General features: G+C 42.6%; 1 protein-coding gene across 5 annotated transcripts in view; it reads left to right on the forward strand.

The window, feature by feature from the left end:
• Positions 1 to 16258, forward strand: part of KIAA1217 (KIAA1217 ortholog) — a 377218-nt gene that overhangs the window by 161223 nt on the left and 199737 nt on the right. The window contains exon 1 of one of the 5 annotated variants that reach the window (XM_087776811.1): positions 8553 to 8619. The exons of the other annotated variants lie outside the window; for them this stretch is intronic. The gene's annotated coding sequence lies outside the window, so the exon portion shown is untranslated. Of the gene's footprint in view, positions 1 to 8552; positions 8620 to 16258 lie in introns of those variants that run through there. 5 annotated transcript variants of the gene reach the window in all.

The raw sequence follows: 16258 nt of genomic DNA on the forward strand, positions 1-16258 counted from the left end.
CCGGTTTGGGTAATGATGTGTTGCATACTTTTGTGGGATAAATCTCTCTTCGGTTGCAAGCAGAGAACTTGCTCTTCATTCTTCTTCTGAAAAACTATTGTACAGTGTTGCTGACACAGGAGTGCTGCCATATGGTGCACCAGAAGTGGTTGCATTTTTGTGGGGAGTAAGAGCTCTGACTCAGACTTGAGCGTGTTCAGGACCACGTTGCTTTTGAGATGAGATGAGATTGGATGTAGTGAGACCAGCATACCTATAGGCTACATCTGCCAAGTAGAGCAAAGTAATTATCTTCTGTGTGCGTTCAGCACACCTACTAACTGTCTGCAACAGGTGCAATATCAAAGAAAATTTAAATTAACTTAAAAGCATGAAAAGATATTCATATTGCCACTGGAACTGGTGGGGAAAATTACAGTTAGCTTTCCAATAAAGTATATGGAATAATATTTTTACCAATTCACTATTTTAGTATTTAACCGAATTTACAATTAATCGTTTCCTCCTTTCTAATGAGTCTCAGCGTGAGTTATGTTTTGCAGTGAAACCAACAACCCAGAAAAAGAAAAAAAAGAGATTAGTTTTGTTTTGTTTTGGTTTTTTTTTTAAAGTTAGTTTCAGCAGGGTCAGTTCCCTGACCTGTCACAGTTCAATGTGTGGCTGTGCAGGAGTTTGTGGGGACAGGGACTGGAAATGAGTGGCTGAGGGAAGAAGGGATGTCTTCTCGCAGTGACCTCATGCCAGGTTAAAGTTCATGAAACTATGGCTTATGTCTTGGGAGCCCAGAATTAAAAAAAAAAATAAAAAAATCTAATTTCTCTTCCATGTTGAAGCTCCTCCATTGCAGAAACACACCGTGGTGCTGGGTGGGGACAAACTGTGTGGGGTAGGTTGGTCCTTCTTGTGCAGGTGGCTCCTCGCCTCCCCAGCAGCTGCAGCTCCTCTCTTACACGGCTGGTTTGCTTCATTTCCTACCTCTGGAAAGGTGGTTGCGTTTTGGTGGGCTCTTGCAGACCCTCTCTGTTCTCATCCTGTGAGGGAGTTATCAGGGATGCCATCAGCCTGTGCGCAGTTTCTCTGGGCAGTGCATGCGTGCGTTGCACAGTGTGAAACACAGTGAGGCAGTATGCAAGGAGTTCTGTGCATCTTTTTGAGAAACAATAAGGGATTTGATGCTCTGGCAGTATCTTGGCAAGCTGTTTCACAATACAGAATTGTTTTCTTTTCCTGTATATTAAAGAAAAAGAAAGGAAATTCTATATAAACACTACATTAATAGAATATTAATATTGTATTATTAGATTCAAAGGTTAGCAAATGCAAATACCAAGAGCAATAGGTACATTGTGTATTCAGATTGTGATATATTGCCTTTTTATCCTGTGAGGATGAGGTTTATGCTTCCTCTCTAATCAGGAGTTCTGTGTGCACTATTAACTATGGATAGCTGTAAATAATTGCTTGTCCTTTTCTTACTGTCACATATACTAAGGCAACAACCTAACTGTGCACCAAAGCATGGTACCTGTTATTGCTTTAAAGCCTAATGAGAAGGGAATGGGGAGGGGAGTTTAAAGGGTTTGATTACATTTGCGATGCAAGTAAGAGAACACAGCTGATGTATTGTGGTGTGGCATGGAGTCCATCCATTTACTCATGCAGGTCACTGTACTTAAAGTACATAAAACCAAGGGAGTTGCTGTGAAGGTCAGTCCTGCCTTTCATTTTCATTTGACAGATTCTGTGAAACTCAGAGCATGGATGTCTGCTAACCACTATTACACTGCAGATTGTATTTGGTGACCCAGTGGTATTGCAAAATATGGCATAGCTTTCATCTGTAGAACGCCTTCTGACGTGCAGCAATGCAGGGTGCCTCGCAGCCCTGGGGCTGGTCATGCAGCTGAAGCCCTTCTGGGCTGGTAGGGAGGGATGGTGCCAGGGGCTGCTGGAGCTCCCCAGCCCGCGTGCCTGGCCTTAGGGCTGCTCTGAAGTTCTGGCATCTTGCTTTTGTTTAGGAGTCCACAGCTGGAGGGAGGACTCCTGTGTCCGGTCCGGCCCCCTTGTCCCAGACAGCAGCAGTGTGGAATCACACTCACAGATTTGCCAGTTTTCCAACTCAAAAACCAGCTCGGTTTTCATACTTACTCTGCATGTTGGAAAGCTGTTTGGTCCATTGCTCCTTTCCTTAACCAGAATTGTAGCATTCCTGCCACGCAAAGAGCATTTATCTTTACCACTTGAAACATCTTCTGTACTGCAAAGGTGGAAATGATTATGGCAAGCCTGTTTCTCTGTGTAGGGAAACATTTGGGAATATCCTCCCCCATCCCCCTCTGTTTTTTTGACCCCATGTGCTGTCATGACAATCTGGAGAAATCACTTGTGTGTTTTTATTTTCATGAGGGTAAGAGGGAAGTGATTAAAAGTATGGTTTGGGACCCATCCCTTGATGTCCCACGTGAAAAGCATACCCACCAAAAGCTCCAACCTTGTGCCTTTAAAAAAACAAACATGTTTTCACCAACTTCAGCAGGTACCCAAATGCACACAAAGAAGAACAATTTAACATGTGACTGACCTTTTACAGGGTGAAATGAAGAAATGCACTGTTAAGGTTACCGCAGCCTTAAAGAATTGTCAGGCAACAGCAAGGATCTCAAAAACTGCTCTTCGCAGATCCCGTGGCTGTATTTCCCATAAAATGAAAAACAAGTCTTACACTTTTTTGCAAATAGGATTTTGGCAGCTGTATAGAAATGTCCTTTTTCCAGTCAGTAAGTAGTTCAGCAGTTCATAGAGGTGTGTATGGAGTAATATCAGTTCTTAAAGAAAATAAATGCTAATATATGCTAGATGTCTCATATTTTCATATTTGTATTGGTGGTTTTATTCTTTTCATTAAAAGACTTAAAACTTTCTTCTGGATTTTAAACTTACATTTTAAGGAACTATAAAGCCATAACCTTTAAGATTCTTACCTGCTTTGCAAAATGAGGGTAATGGTGTTTGCTTTTTTAGTGCTTTGAGAGATATTCATATCCTAGTAAAATATACCACACTAGTTAATCTGGAGCTTCATTAAGCAAATATAGAAGTCAAACTTTTTAAAAGAGTGAGAAATGCTTGAATTTTTAACATCTCTCTGAAATGAGATGCCATCTACTACTTTTTAGTGCTTGGTTTGTTGGAAAGACCAGCAGTACAACCCTTATTGACTTAGTCCTGGGCTGAGTGTAAATTCACACAAAGAAGAACAATTTAACATGTGACTGACCTTTTACAGGGTGAAATGAAGAAATGCACTGTTAAGGTTACCGGAGTGTGGCAGGATGTTTAATCAGCTTCTTTGCTTTAAAGAACAGTAGGAAGGAGATGATGTATTAAAGATGATAGCTTCTTGCAGATTTTAACTCGTAATGCCAGGATCTGAGTACAATAGCAGATTAAATCTCTGTAGGGCAACTTCCTACTGGACTTTCTATTTTTAGATGTTTGTGGCTGCTTCTTCCTTCACTTCTCACTAGTTGGCTTTTGCTCCCTTGAAGACTTGAGTTGCTTTCTCTGAGATCTGCTTCCAAACTCTGATAACGTATTTCTGTTTAGAGCAATCTTTTTTTTCCTCAGTTCTGTAGTAAAAGGCAAAAGAAGACAGCATAAATGGAGCCATGCATTTTCTGATTGTATTTTAGTGCACATATGAGGTAAATTCATGGCTTCGAACACTAAATATATGCAACGCTCTTAGCATGTGTGTAACAGCACTGCAAACTTCCATGTTATAATAATAAATCAACCCAGATTTGCTTTTGCAGCTAGGTAGGTATGATAGTCTGGTGTCCTGTGCATTCAGCTTGTCCCTTACATTTGAAAACTCCGCGTAGCTGTGACTGCCTCCTCCGAGGCATGCACACATCCCTAAGTCAGATGGCTTCACCTCGCTGTCTTTTCTCTCTGACCAACACTGACTGGTTCCAGAATAGCTCTGTATTTTAGGAACTGCATCCTTTTTCTCTACTATGCTCTGTGCCCTCTCTTGAGAGATTAATTTACAACAGGAGTCCTGATTCTAATCCATCTCAGACCTGGCACATCTGGGGTTATGATATTAATTTTAATTACAATTAGACATTCTTCCTCTTTTCCACTTTTCATCCTGAGGATGTTGCAGTTCTGTGCATCACCCCCCCTCCCTTATGTTTTCAGGGGTCACATCTCTTGCATTTCACTGTCTTTCAAAGGTCCATTTTTTTGTCCATTCTGCCTTTCTATTCTAATTCAGGTGATGCGTATGCATTTTCCAGAAGTTTCAGTAACTACTTCTTTATCTGTAATTTGTATTTTTGGATCATACATTTTCTACTGAGCTTCATCCTTATGCCAGTCAATGTTCCTTATTTTTAATAAGGTATATTAACACTGTAAAACAATTATAATATTACAGAAATTCCCTCCTAATAGTCTTATACCTTTATAAGGACGCTCTTCTTTTTCCTGTAATGAATTTTTGTTTTATTGTTTTTTAATGAATCAGCTTCCCAGTCTCCTGTCTCTCTGATGTTTTGTTCTACTTCAGCTGTCACCAGTCTAAAGTAGCGTTTGGCTTTTGCTTGCTCTTGAACCCACTGGTGTGGGTTCATTCTCTTCTGGTGGGCTCTTAAGTTAGAAGTTTTTTCCTTCCTTTCTTTTTCAAAAGTACTCCAAGTACTGTACAGCTCCTGTGTCATTTAGTAGTGGCTGTGTTTTGTCCTCGTCTGTTGCGGGGATGCAGCCAGATCAGAGCAAGAATTTAAGTCAAATGACTCTAAAAAGCTTGTGATCTTAGAAACCTCCCTTTGAGGACACAGAAGTGAATGTTGTTACTGACATGCAGCAGTCTTTGTTATGCTGAGTCTCTAGCTCCAAGTAATGCCCATGTCTTCAGCATCAGATCTACTACCTGCTTCTTGCGATGCCAAACAGTCCAGCACAGGCGGTGAGATAGTGAGAGCTGATAGCACCCACCCATGGTGCGTTTTAAATGCCTTAAATCCAAGAGAAGAACCTGAGCACCTGCTTCATGTCCTGTGGTCTTAATCTGCTCTTAGGCTGGAGAAGCCCCAGGTACCATGCTGTCACCACAGAACTAGCATAAGCACACACGTTTTTGTCACCAGGCTCTCCTTTGACTGCGTTGTTTTGTTCATGGCTTCCCCTTGTTGGGGTGGTGCCCTGGCTGCTGGGTTGCAGGCTAATGGAGTGGGGATAACTCCCGCTATTCCTGCTGACGCTGGGCCACCACGGCCAGGAGGACGGAGGACAGAGGTCCAAGAAGCGAGGAAGAGTGGGGAGCAGTGGTGGGATCACTGCATGTTGGATATGGGAAAGCCTCTTTCCTCCTCTAACTTCTAGGCATCTCTTGGGTCCCTCTTGGATCCGGCCCAGGTTGCCTGGAAGATGGAATGAAATCTGTACAAAAATTTTGCTCTCTGTGTCTTAAGGATTGTCAAAACCAGAAATCTAAGCATTAGTTTATTAGTTTTAAGAATAGTGTAACTGAGGTAAAAGCATTAGCTGCATCATTGAAACAAGCCTCCCCAGTGATACTGGCACCTTACCCCTGCAGAGGACCCTTATGAAATGTGTTACAGTGGGTTAGTGAGAAGTGCAAGGCTACGTCTTCAAAGGATATTTCTGTAGCAGCTGTGGCAAACATGCATGTGCAGCCGTAGCAGGTTGTCAGAGGCTACACCAGTGCTTTCTGGAAGGGAATTAAGGCAAAACAGGGACACACCAAGTTTTTGGAAGAACTGGGTGAAGCTTCTGAGTCTCGATTTGAGCTGTGGTGTATGAGCCTTTCAGAGGCTGCTTCTCCCCACCTACGTCCTAGCTGTGTCCAGGGTGACTCTGACAGAGGAGGCTACAGTCAGTATGGGTTTTCATAAAAAAAAAAAAAGTATTAGCAGCAGCAAACAAAACTTCTGCAACTCCATAATCAGAGATAACATGAGGAGTAAAATGAGGATATGGTAAAGAGCATTACGGAAAGTTCATTCACTGCTAAATAGCATTTTCATGCAAACTGTGGATGAAGCCCGTTACTGGGTCCTGCCACTACCCTTCTTCCATCTCTTTTCCAAGCAGGGTCAAAGTCTGTGGGTGTAGGAGGGGTAACTGTGCTCTCTTTACTGCCCAAGGATGCTTTCTGGGCATTGTAAAATGAGATTTCAGTTCTGCAGAGCCCTGAGTAACCTGCGACAGACCCTATGGAGCTTGGGACCCTACTTTGGGAACTGCTGTCTTGGATTTTAAATGTGAAATCAAGATAGCATCTGTTAGTATTTAGTCTGGTATTTAGATGAACCCGGATTTTGGTATGGAAACCTAATTAGTCTGAGACGGCACACCTTTTTCTCATATGAAATAAAAATCATCATCAACTGAATAGATCTGTAACAAATTTTATTGATGTTTTGGGAGGTGCAAGCATTGCCATTGTTAATTAAAGTATTGTCACATGCTTTCCCAGGACAGGATTTCAGTATATTGATGTGTTTTCATACCTTCTGCCTATATGGTAGAAGCACTCACTGCTAATCAGATGGCAGGTAGCCATAAGCCATCAAACGCCTCTCTTAGTTTCTCCCAGAAGCATGCTCAGTTTTATTTCCCTGCTTCCTAATGGAGGATTTCTTTGCCAGATAACTTGTGGAAATATTTTTCCTGTGTTACTTCATATTTTTCCCAATAGAGAGTGTCTTTCAATTTCAGCTCTCTTCCTTTGTCACGTTGACCCCAACGCTGTTCTTTCTGGATTTCCTGCATGCTTTGTTTTTCCAAGTTTCTGTTTTCAGTTTGCGATCATTCTTTTGCACTGGTGGAGCATCTGCCCATAATTTGAATTTCTCTATTATGAAAAGCCATTTTGTTACACTGAGACTTTGAGTCAGGGATGAATTCCAGTTTAATCTGTTATTCTCAAAGATTACTTTTGTTCATCCAACTTCAATGCCTGAATGAGCAGCCTGAGCTCCTGACACAGCAAATAAAACCTCCACAGAGAAGTCCAGAGCACTTTGGTCTTCCTGATCATGGATCAGATTGTCCTAAGTTGATCGGGGGTGGGGGAAGGTATGCCCTTAGGAGGGACTTCTTTGTCTCTTGTTTTTTATGGAAGGTGATGATTCTGTTGTGCTATTACAATTCTTCTGTCTCACATATAAATATTAAAAGGCTAGATCATGGTTTTTCTGTTTCTCACATTTATAGCAAGGTCAGAAAAAGGGGAGTAAGAGTAAGGGACTGGTAAATCTAGGAATGGCATAATGTGTTCAGGATGCATGTGATTACCCATCCAATGCTACTGAAAATCTTGCAGAGAACTTTTTTTGTCAACACAGTCTCCACAGAAGAGTCCTGGGAAGGTTGTGTCAAGGCTGAAGTGCACAGCACAGCAGAGCTTTTAAGCTTCATTATCAGATCCCAGGGCGAAGGCATGGGCTACACAGGGACAACTCTGGCCTTCCACCCTTCTTAAGATTATAGGTGATGCTGAGGCTGCTTTAGCTGGGGCTGCAGCACCAGCCTCTCTTTGCCAAAATTCCTTAATGATACAGAGGGATCTCTAAGAGGGAGTCTCACGAGCTGTTGTGCAAAGTCCCCTTCCTCAGCCTTTAAGAGAGGAGGGGATCTGGTCCAGGCTGAGGAAATGAAGAAGAGACAGAGAACATTGTGTCTTTAAAAAAAAACCCAAAGCCAAACAAACCTAAAAAACGAAGGACCCCTTTATTTTCTCAGTTACTGAACTCAGCAGTCTGACAAGTGGGCTAACGCCCACCTTTCGTCATTGCTGTAGACAATGCTGATCTCAGGGTCTAGCATATGGTTTAGCTATTGATTTGGCTTCCATTTCATTGAGATCTTCAAAACAAGATTGTTCCATGCTGTGCAGTACGTATTTATACAGCCACTCGGTAAATATTTTGCCTTTTCCTTGCCTATTAATGATAGCTGCTTGGAGTAAAGTTGTCAGGAGGCCGTTACCACCTGAGTTTTTTGGTTGTTGTTGTTTTCTGACTGTTGGCCCTATTGTATCGAGTGAATTCCCAGATCTTGCCAGGCTATATGGGACTGATGTAGAAATTTTCATTTAACGTTCATGGCAAAGGCAATCTGTCCACTAATGCCCTCCATAAAGTGTCGCTGGTTTATTTACAAGATTGGCTTATAAAAATACACATACAGAGTGAGTGAAAACTTGTTTCCTTACTATAAGTGATCTTAACAAAGAGCTTTCCGGACTTGAAAGGCAAGGCAAGTAAGCATTATGCTATGATTTAGGTTTCTGCAGTAGGAAGTCTTTTAAAACAGCTCATAGAGATCTTTCTTAAATGGCTGTGTTGACCTTAATAAAGTGGTAGTCAACATTTTGGGAGGGGGGTTGCTTGTTTGGCTTTTTTTTCATTCGTGAGGTTGTTCCTGCGTGTGGATTGAGAGTGGCTTCCTTTTGCTGTTGAAGGCTGAGGTTGGAAAGGAAGACTTACTGCAATCTATTTCAGGAATAGTCTGAGGAGGAGGAAATTCCCTTCTTGTTGCTAATAGCTGGTGCAGAACACTCTGCTGAAGGAGGAGAATAGTTCAGTAAGTTAAAAAATTTATATGAAGTTTTGTTTTCATGCATCTTGTTATTATCTAGAAATGTCATTGTATTGCAAACATAGTATGCTTTATCTTCTTTGTTAAGGGGTGGGGGAACTGTGAGTATTGTGTATAGCTTTGAACTCAATAGATAGTAATTTGGTGATATAGCAAGGGTGAAATGTTCAGTTAGAAAAGAAAACAATAGCAAACCAGCTACTGCTTGTATGACCGAGCATCAGCCTAAGCTGATGAGGTACCTCTGAGAGACATTAGCAGTGCCTTTCATTATCCAGGAGCTTGGATTAAGAGAGAGGTGTAATTTTGCCCATCCATGCATCTGTAATGTTCTTATCTTTTCAGATGTTTCAGGTTGCTTTAGGGTACTTCCATCAACAATTCAGAATCAAGGGCCCTGTTTAAATATCAATAGCAGGGCAATCCAAACCTCCCTCAAGGCAGAGCTAGATATCCTAGGTGAGCATATTAGAATGAGAGTGTTTGTCTAGATGCGTTTCTCTTTCACTTTAATCGAAAGTAGAGAGGTGTTCAAGGAATACCTAATTCTATGCTTTATCCAGAAGTGTGTGCTGTCATGCTGGAAGCAGACGGCACTGCAGGCTGTGGGCAGCGGACCTGGGTATGGAGGCAAGAAGAATGCCCTTGTGCTCCTCCATTACACGACGAAGGTGCTCCTGCTGCAGCGGGGGGTGTGTGCTGAAGCAGAGTGGGACCCCCTGAAGTCCCCTTGCCCCCTGCTCATCCCCCCCGGGGCTGGCTTAGGGAGGAGGCAGCTTGGGTGAAGTGAGGCAAAACCCAGGATCTCAGCCAGGTCTCGGCTGTCGGTAGGAAATTTGTCTTCATCCCAGTGGCTGGGAATCCACTGCTGCTTATGGGCCCCTTGTAGGAGCCATTATACAAATGCCAAAGAGGCTCTGCACCCCAAAAATCTTAAACTGTTGAAAATTCATATTTGTTCTCCTTTTGCTGCCCCTAGGAACTGAGATTTGGTAAGCAAATGAGGGGCTTTCTTAAACTTCTGTGCAGCAGAACTCAAAATAAAATAATTAATTAAAAAAAAAAAAAAAAAGAAGCTGGAGATGAAAGAAATATCTTCCACCAGGTAATTTATCAAGGTATTTTCTGCAACCCCTTCAAGCCAAAAATGGTGCTGCAGGTGTGAAGTTAGTTTGCTCGGGAAGCTGCTCGTATACCCAGGTGTGCCACCCTCACACACTGTCCCTGTCACCTATGTGCTAGCCTTCGAGAAGACGCGCATTCCGGCATTGAGTGTCGTGTCCCATCCCATGTTCTGCTTTGGGACTTGGCCAGGTGGGACTTATTTTCACTTTTGTCTTCCACAGACAGCATCACCTGCTTTGGCTTTCTTAAAGATCTCTGTCAGATGTGCGTTACAAAATGTGAAACTATTAATGTTCATTTCATTCGTGCATCCGTTTAAGAAGATTATTACTACTTTTAAATGAAAATTAAATATTTAACTGAGAGAGGATTTCTGCAATTCATTTTAAAGTATCATTTATTATATTATGAGTAGTAGCCTGAAACCCACACCAGAATTCAGTGGACCGTTATACTACGCGCCGTACAAGAAATTCTCATGCCTCTTGATACAGTTTATAGTTGGATTGATGATCAGCAATATAGAGAGGGAGAGATACACTGTGAAACATACAGGTGTAGCTTTGTGTGTCTGTGCATACAGGTGTATATATGGGATAGCTCAAAGTTTAATCATGAATAAATTGAGAATGTCAGATTGTCTTCCAGCCTATCTATATGAATTTATAAAATTTTTGAAGAGCGTCAAATAACTAAAGGTTGCAGCATTTTCTTTATTTCACTTTTCTTACATCACTTTATTTTCCTGTAACTTTGGGCCTTTGTATTTCTTGCAAGTGAAAGCCCAGATTTCAACTTTTAAACTACATCTTAGACAAATTTCAGGAATTCATGTGCCTTACTTTCATTTCTATCCTGCCATTGGAAATCCTGAAAGAAAATTGGTAATTTGTCTGTAAAACATGTTGGGTGCTTTTAGTGTGTTTCAGGTATTCAGAAATTTTACAGTTATCTCTTCTTTTAAATAGAACTGCATCGGTTGTCATTCCAAGCGCTGAGAAGTGGCATTGTAAGGCAATTCTTTTTGTACTCGTAAACAAGCTTCCCTATGACACTACTTTGAAAGTGTTTTTTAAATTGTGCTACATCTGTGTCTGATGTTAAAAGCATTAAAAAACAGCCAAAAAACAAGCCCTCCTAATGGCCTCAAAATGCAGAATATGTATACACCATATATATTCAAAACTGCCTATCTTTAATTTAAATAGCAAACATAAAGCATAAAAAATGCCCCCCTAAGCTTTCTCCACAAGCTTTACTGCTTTATAGACTTTCTCTGCCAAACTTCTTTGTTCTTGCTTACAGTTTCCATGTCTGGGCAGAGACAGTTGTTCCCTTCCACACTCTGACTGGAGCTATTTGGATGTCATCTTGTCTGCAGGGTGACACAGCAAAATACTGATGCCACTTGCTGCAAAGCCCGGAGCACCTGGTGCCCCACACCTTTGCACCTTCTTTAATCGTCCCTTGCCACCCTGCCCCAGGGCTGGCACAAGGAGGGCTGCAGAGGTACGGTGGCACTGCAGAAAGAACCACGGCAGCCAAACCCCACCTGTCTGTGGTGCAAAAACATTGGGTTTAATTTAGCGTTGGAGAAGCAGCACAGACTGGGGTGGACTGGTGCAGCAGTCTGTAAGCAGGGTCTTCAAAACGCCTTTGGAGAGCAGGCTGATCACATCGCGATGCGGTGGTGAAGTAGCAGAAATCACGACCTGGAACCTGGATTGAGTGGTGGTGGGTTTGTGCAAGGTATGTGATATTGTGAATGGACCTGCACTGAATTTGTCTAAGGGTGGCAGAAGCTGTTAAGTCCCAGTGGCTGAGTATTGGTAAATTAAGCCAGCAGCAGCCTGAGAGAGACTAGGTCAGCAGAGCAATACTGGTTTAAAACTTAAATAAGTGCATAGGGTTCATTAAAAAAAGAAACCTTAATTACATCTTAATTTTTTACCTAATATGTGTTTAGAAGTATTATATTGTGTGTAGGTAAATTATGGTGTCTTTTTAGGAGACAGTAAGGCCTCATATGTGTGTAAAATATAAGTTAAAACACATTATTAAAGTTATGTGTGTGTAGGAACCACCTTGTACAGATACTAAATTTTGCCTTGACAGTTTAGCTTTGCCCAAAAAACTTAATGTATTGGGTTTTCAGGGGCTTTAAGTCAAAGTCAACAGAATTTTTAGGTTGTAATTTGGCAGCAAATGGTGATTTTTGTACAGACTGGTGAGGTTCAGCGGTAAGAGGAAATTCATCCATCACTGGAAACCATGTGAAAATGAGTTTTACTTGTTGTTTGGATTTAAATTGATTCTCTTTTTATTTTTGTGCTTATGGAATAATTTAAAGTATAGGAATAAAAATTACTGGGTTAGATTACAATGGCTAAATCTTGACAATAGTTCTGTAGGAAACAGACCATGTAAATACAAAATCAGAATGGTGTGTTTTCCTGAAGTCGTACCATATGTTAGTTGATTAACAAGTTGTAGGGATAGTAGAAGATCTTGGCTGCTGGTAAGAAGGAGCATCTGTTTTCTAAGTCTTTTATCTAATATGTGTAAAGACTTTGCCAAGTAGTTTAAGCTTTTTTTTTTTTTTTTTTTGGTATATCAGCTATAAATTCCTTGGGTATTTTTCTTTCCATAGGCAACACTAATGCGTTCTTGGGGTTTAAATCTAACCCCATCCCTGTGAAGAAAATGCAGTAATGTTAAGAAGTAATGCAGAATGTCCCATGTGCGGGTATTTTGTATGAGCAGTTCAACATTCTTCCAGCATCACAGCTTGTATTTGGTGTAAGACTTTATGTTTTGTTTTGTTTTGTTTTTATCTTCAACCAGACATCAACCCCAGTAGCTAAAGAGCAATTATAAAAGTTGAATTCTCCTTCAGAACTTAGCAGTTCACATTGATGGCATTGCAGTGAGTGTGCAAGGTGCCAAGCGTGCATGCCTGCATGTATCATCAGTGTAACTATGAAAACAAGTGCCATGAGTTTTTACAGAGTAGAATGTTCCATCTTCCACTTAAGACCTATTTTGAGATCTTCAGTAGAGTTTAAGTGGTTAATCAGTCTTATTATACTGGCTTGCAGCAGATTCTCTTGTGGTCTAGCCAGTTTGGGGGCTGTGGTGAGAGCCAACAGTCTGAGGCTTCACCCTGAAAACAAATGAGGTCTTAGAGAAAGACTGGAGATTTCAAGTTGTTTCATGCCTGCCTTACAGAGAACTTCTACTCCTCTGTGTTCAAGAAGATCACAGTTTGAGGTTTCCCAAACACAGCATCTAAGAATAACTTTTCTTATCCAGGCCTGATGAAGTTTTTGGACTTTTCTCTCAGACGGGGATCTTACCTTAGCACTCTGCTTTGATGTGACTTCAGGCTTGGGTTTGTGCACAGCACTTTTCTCAGAGTTACCTGGGAGGAGAAGGCTGAAGCAGCAGCTGGCTGGCCATTAGATGCTATAGACCAGCAAGGACAAATCATATAAGCTCTCCAGGACTGCACTGGCTCCCTGTTTGCCGAGGCCTATAGTGTCTATAGTATAGATTTATGCAGCGCTGCATTTCGTCCTGTGTGGTTGGTTTTGTTCCAGTGGATGAAAGCAGTAGTTGAGGTTAGATGAGGCTGTGCAAGCCTCAGATTTAAATATCAAGAGGCTTTTCTCCTGGTCTGAGGGAACCTGAGCACGTTGACCCTTCAGAGCGGGTGCAAGCCTTTGGTACAAGGAGTAAGTACATCAAAGAAGTAATTTCTCTCAACACGTTTTCAGTGGGAGACTCAGGTTTACGGAATATAACTTTGTTTTGGATCCAGATATAAACTGGATGGGAATGTTTCTGTTTTGTTTGTCTGTTTTTAATTTGATTATGTATCCTCTGCCATGGGAGAGCTGTCTTACAAATACAGCCAGAGAGCCCTCTCTGGGAGCAGCAGCCTGTGTTCAGCATCTCTCTGTCTCTCCCCTTTGGCACTCCCACTTTCTGCTAGCTGCAGTGCTAACAGGTCCTTGCCTTGTGTGTCTCTGGGATGACTTCACCTTCGATGATCATTTCAGGAGCTGCGTAGTTACTGCGGAGCAGCTGAGCCGGGGCAGAGCCGGCCGGGCACCCCGGCTGGGCCCTGCCACCCCTTCGCCTTGGTCTTCCCTTCCCTTTATAAAACGCCACGCACCGCATCTCAGAAACACAGGACGGGTCCTGCGTGGCTGTGACCCCGGTGGGCGCTGCGGCGGGCGGGGAGCCCGGGAGGGGGCAGCAGCGCGCCGGCTGCCGGCCCCCGCGCTGCCCGCACCCCGCTGCCCTGCCCGCACCCCGCTGCCCGCACCCCGCTGCCCCGGGCACGGCTGCCGCCGTTACCAGCCGGAGGCAGCGCGTAGGACGTGCTTCTGCATCTTCTTCTTTTGGGCCTCATTTTGTTTCGTTGAGGATGAGAGGAAAGTGCAAATTATACAAAGATTTTTTTTTTTAAAGTGGTTTACATGTTGTTAGTATGTCTATTGGCAAAGCCTGATTTCTCTGTTCATCTGATTTCCCCTTACTTTCATTAGAAGGCTGTAATTTGAAGCTGCAAAGGAAGTTTTGAAACAGACAATGGGTGGAGATCAACCTATTTGCTCAGTGCTTTGGGACTTTCCATGGTAGGAAACTGTTTGTTTAGTTTTGCAAAAATTGCATGTGTTTCATTGGCAGGACATTGAGCATAGCCATCTGATGACCACAAAGTGAAAAGCTAGGACATGTCTTAAGACAAAGTAGCAAGACAGGAAGCAATTTCCCTCTCCTTCTGCTGAGCTGTGTGCTTTAAGGGATGGCAGCTTCAACGCCTGCAGGAGGTGGGTGCTCGCTTTCCCTGTAGGTAGTCACGCTGATGCTGAACAGCCTTCAGCTGCTGTAACCCCCCAGCCCAGCTCTCTGCTTCTCACCAGTCCAACTATCCATTCTGCCCAGCTACCAACAGCTTTGAAATCTCAACCTTTTAACTATGCCTTCATCTCTACATACTGCCATAGCTTTTCTTGATTTGTTTTCTGCGGGGGGCTATATGGGGCAAAGTAAGATCTTTTGTCAGCAAAGTATGTTGATGATGATGAGCTGAGAGATGAGAGAAGAAACAGCGAAGCAGGCAGTTGCAGCGTGCGTGTGTGTGCTTGCGTGAGAGGAAGAAGTGTTACCTTCTCTGCGTGGTGCCATATGCTGCACAGACCTGAGATCCTGGCGCTGCTCAGCAGAGCCCGGTGTGGATGCCGCGATATGTCTACATGGATTGGGGTCAAAGTGTAGAAGGAAATGCTGTTTGCAACTCTTCTGGCACAGCCACAGCAACCACTCATTAAGTGTTACGGACAGAAGTTTAAGAGCAGGCTTCATGCTTCGGTTTTCAAAGCCTGGCCAGGAGTCATGCAACAACTCCATCTGGTATGGGATTGCAAACAGAAACGTAGTGCAAGGGAAAGACAGACAATCCTCAGCCTTGTAAAACAGCATTTTATGATGGTGAGAGTCTCCCTAGAATGTGCTCTGGGTTGGATTGTTTTGTTTCAAGAGAGAAGCGTTTAAGAAACTGATTGTCTAGTCTGCTGGCAGCAAAACAGTATGACAAAAAGTGGTGTTGGGCAAAAATAGAAATAGGAAAGTCTTCATACAGAGAATCTGGAACATGAGTCTAAAATTTAGGATTAAATATATGCTTGGCTCTTGAGGAAAACAGTCTACATGGGAATCACCCACTGTCTAAAACATTGTGGAAATGTTAAAAGGGTATTAGAAGGTATTTCCATGTATAGACAGTACATACTTTTCCAAATAAAAAAATAATTTTATTTTATTTTCAGAACTATTTAAGTAAGTGTGATACCATCCAAAAAGCCATATGTGCGGATGTTTTCAAGAGACCACCACTACCTCCAATGGAGAGCTGCCCACTGAACAATCAGTGCTCTGCTCTGCCTGTGTGCGAGTCACCTCCTGTAACATTGGCCCTATACACACTGGGCATTTAGTCTAATGTGTACGCTGCTTTACAGTCATGGAGAGACGTCTCAGGAGACTAATTCACCCCATCCTAAAACAGGTGTCTAGAATGAATGGGATGAGTAACCTTCAGCAGGTTCCTGTTTCACCCCTGTGGTTTACTAGGCGAACAGCTTGCACTGGTTCCTTGTATTTTTGATGGCTGAGACTAGGTGAGGTGCGGCAGGTTGGCTTCCCTTCAGAAGAAGGAAGCTCTGGGATTCTTTGGTGGTATCTAAGAAGAAGTCCCATCAGCTAGAAAATACCATTCTGATTTTCTCTTATTTGCAGTGTCAATATTGCAGATGGGCCTGAAACAGCTCTAGAAAAACCAGTACTTCTGCCAGCCTGCAGCCACCTTTGTAGGTCTGTATACAGGGGCCCTGGTCTCCAACAGAGGACAGATTTGGCTGCTCTGTCCAAACAGCAGTGTGCAAAGGTTGCTTATGCAAGGTGTTGTGAACTGTGTATGCTCCACACCCAT

Source organism: Nipponia nippon, unplaced genomic scaffold (genome assembly GCF_047370975.1).
Source record: "Nipponia nippon isolate SJK-2023a ecotype South Korea unplaced genomic scaffold, ASM4737097v1 scaffold_1, whole genome shotgun sequence".
Lineage (NCBI taxonomy): Eukaryota > Metazoa > Chordata > Aves > Pelecaniformes > Threskiornithidae > Nipponia > Nipponia nippon.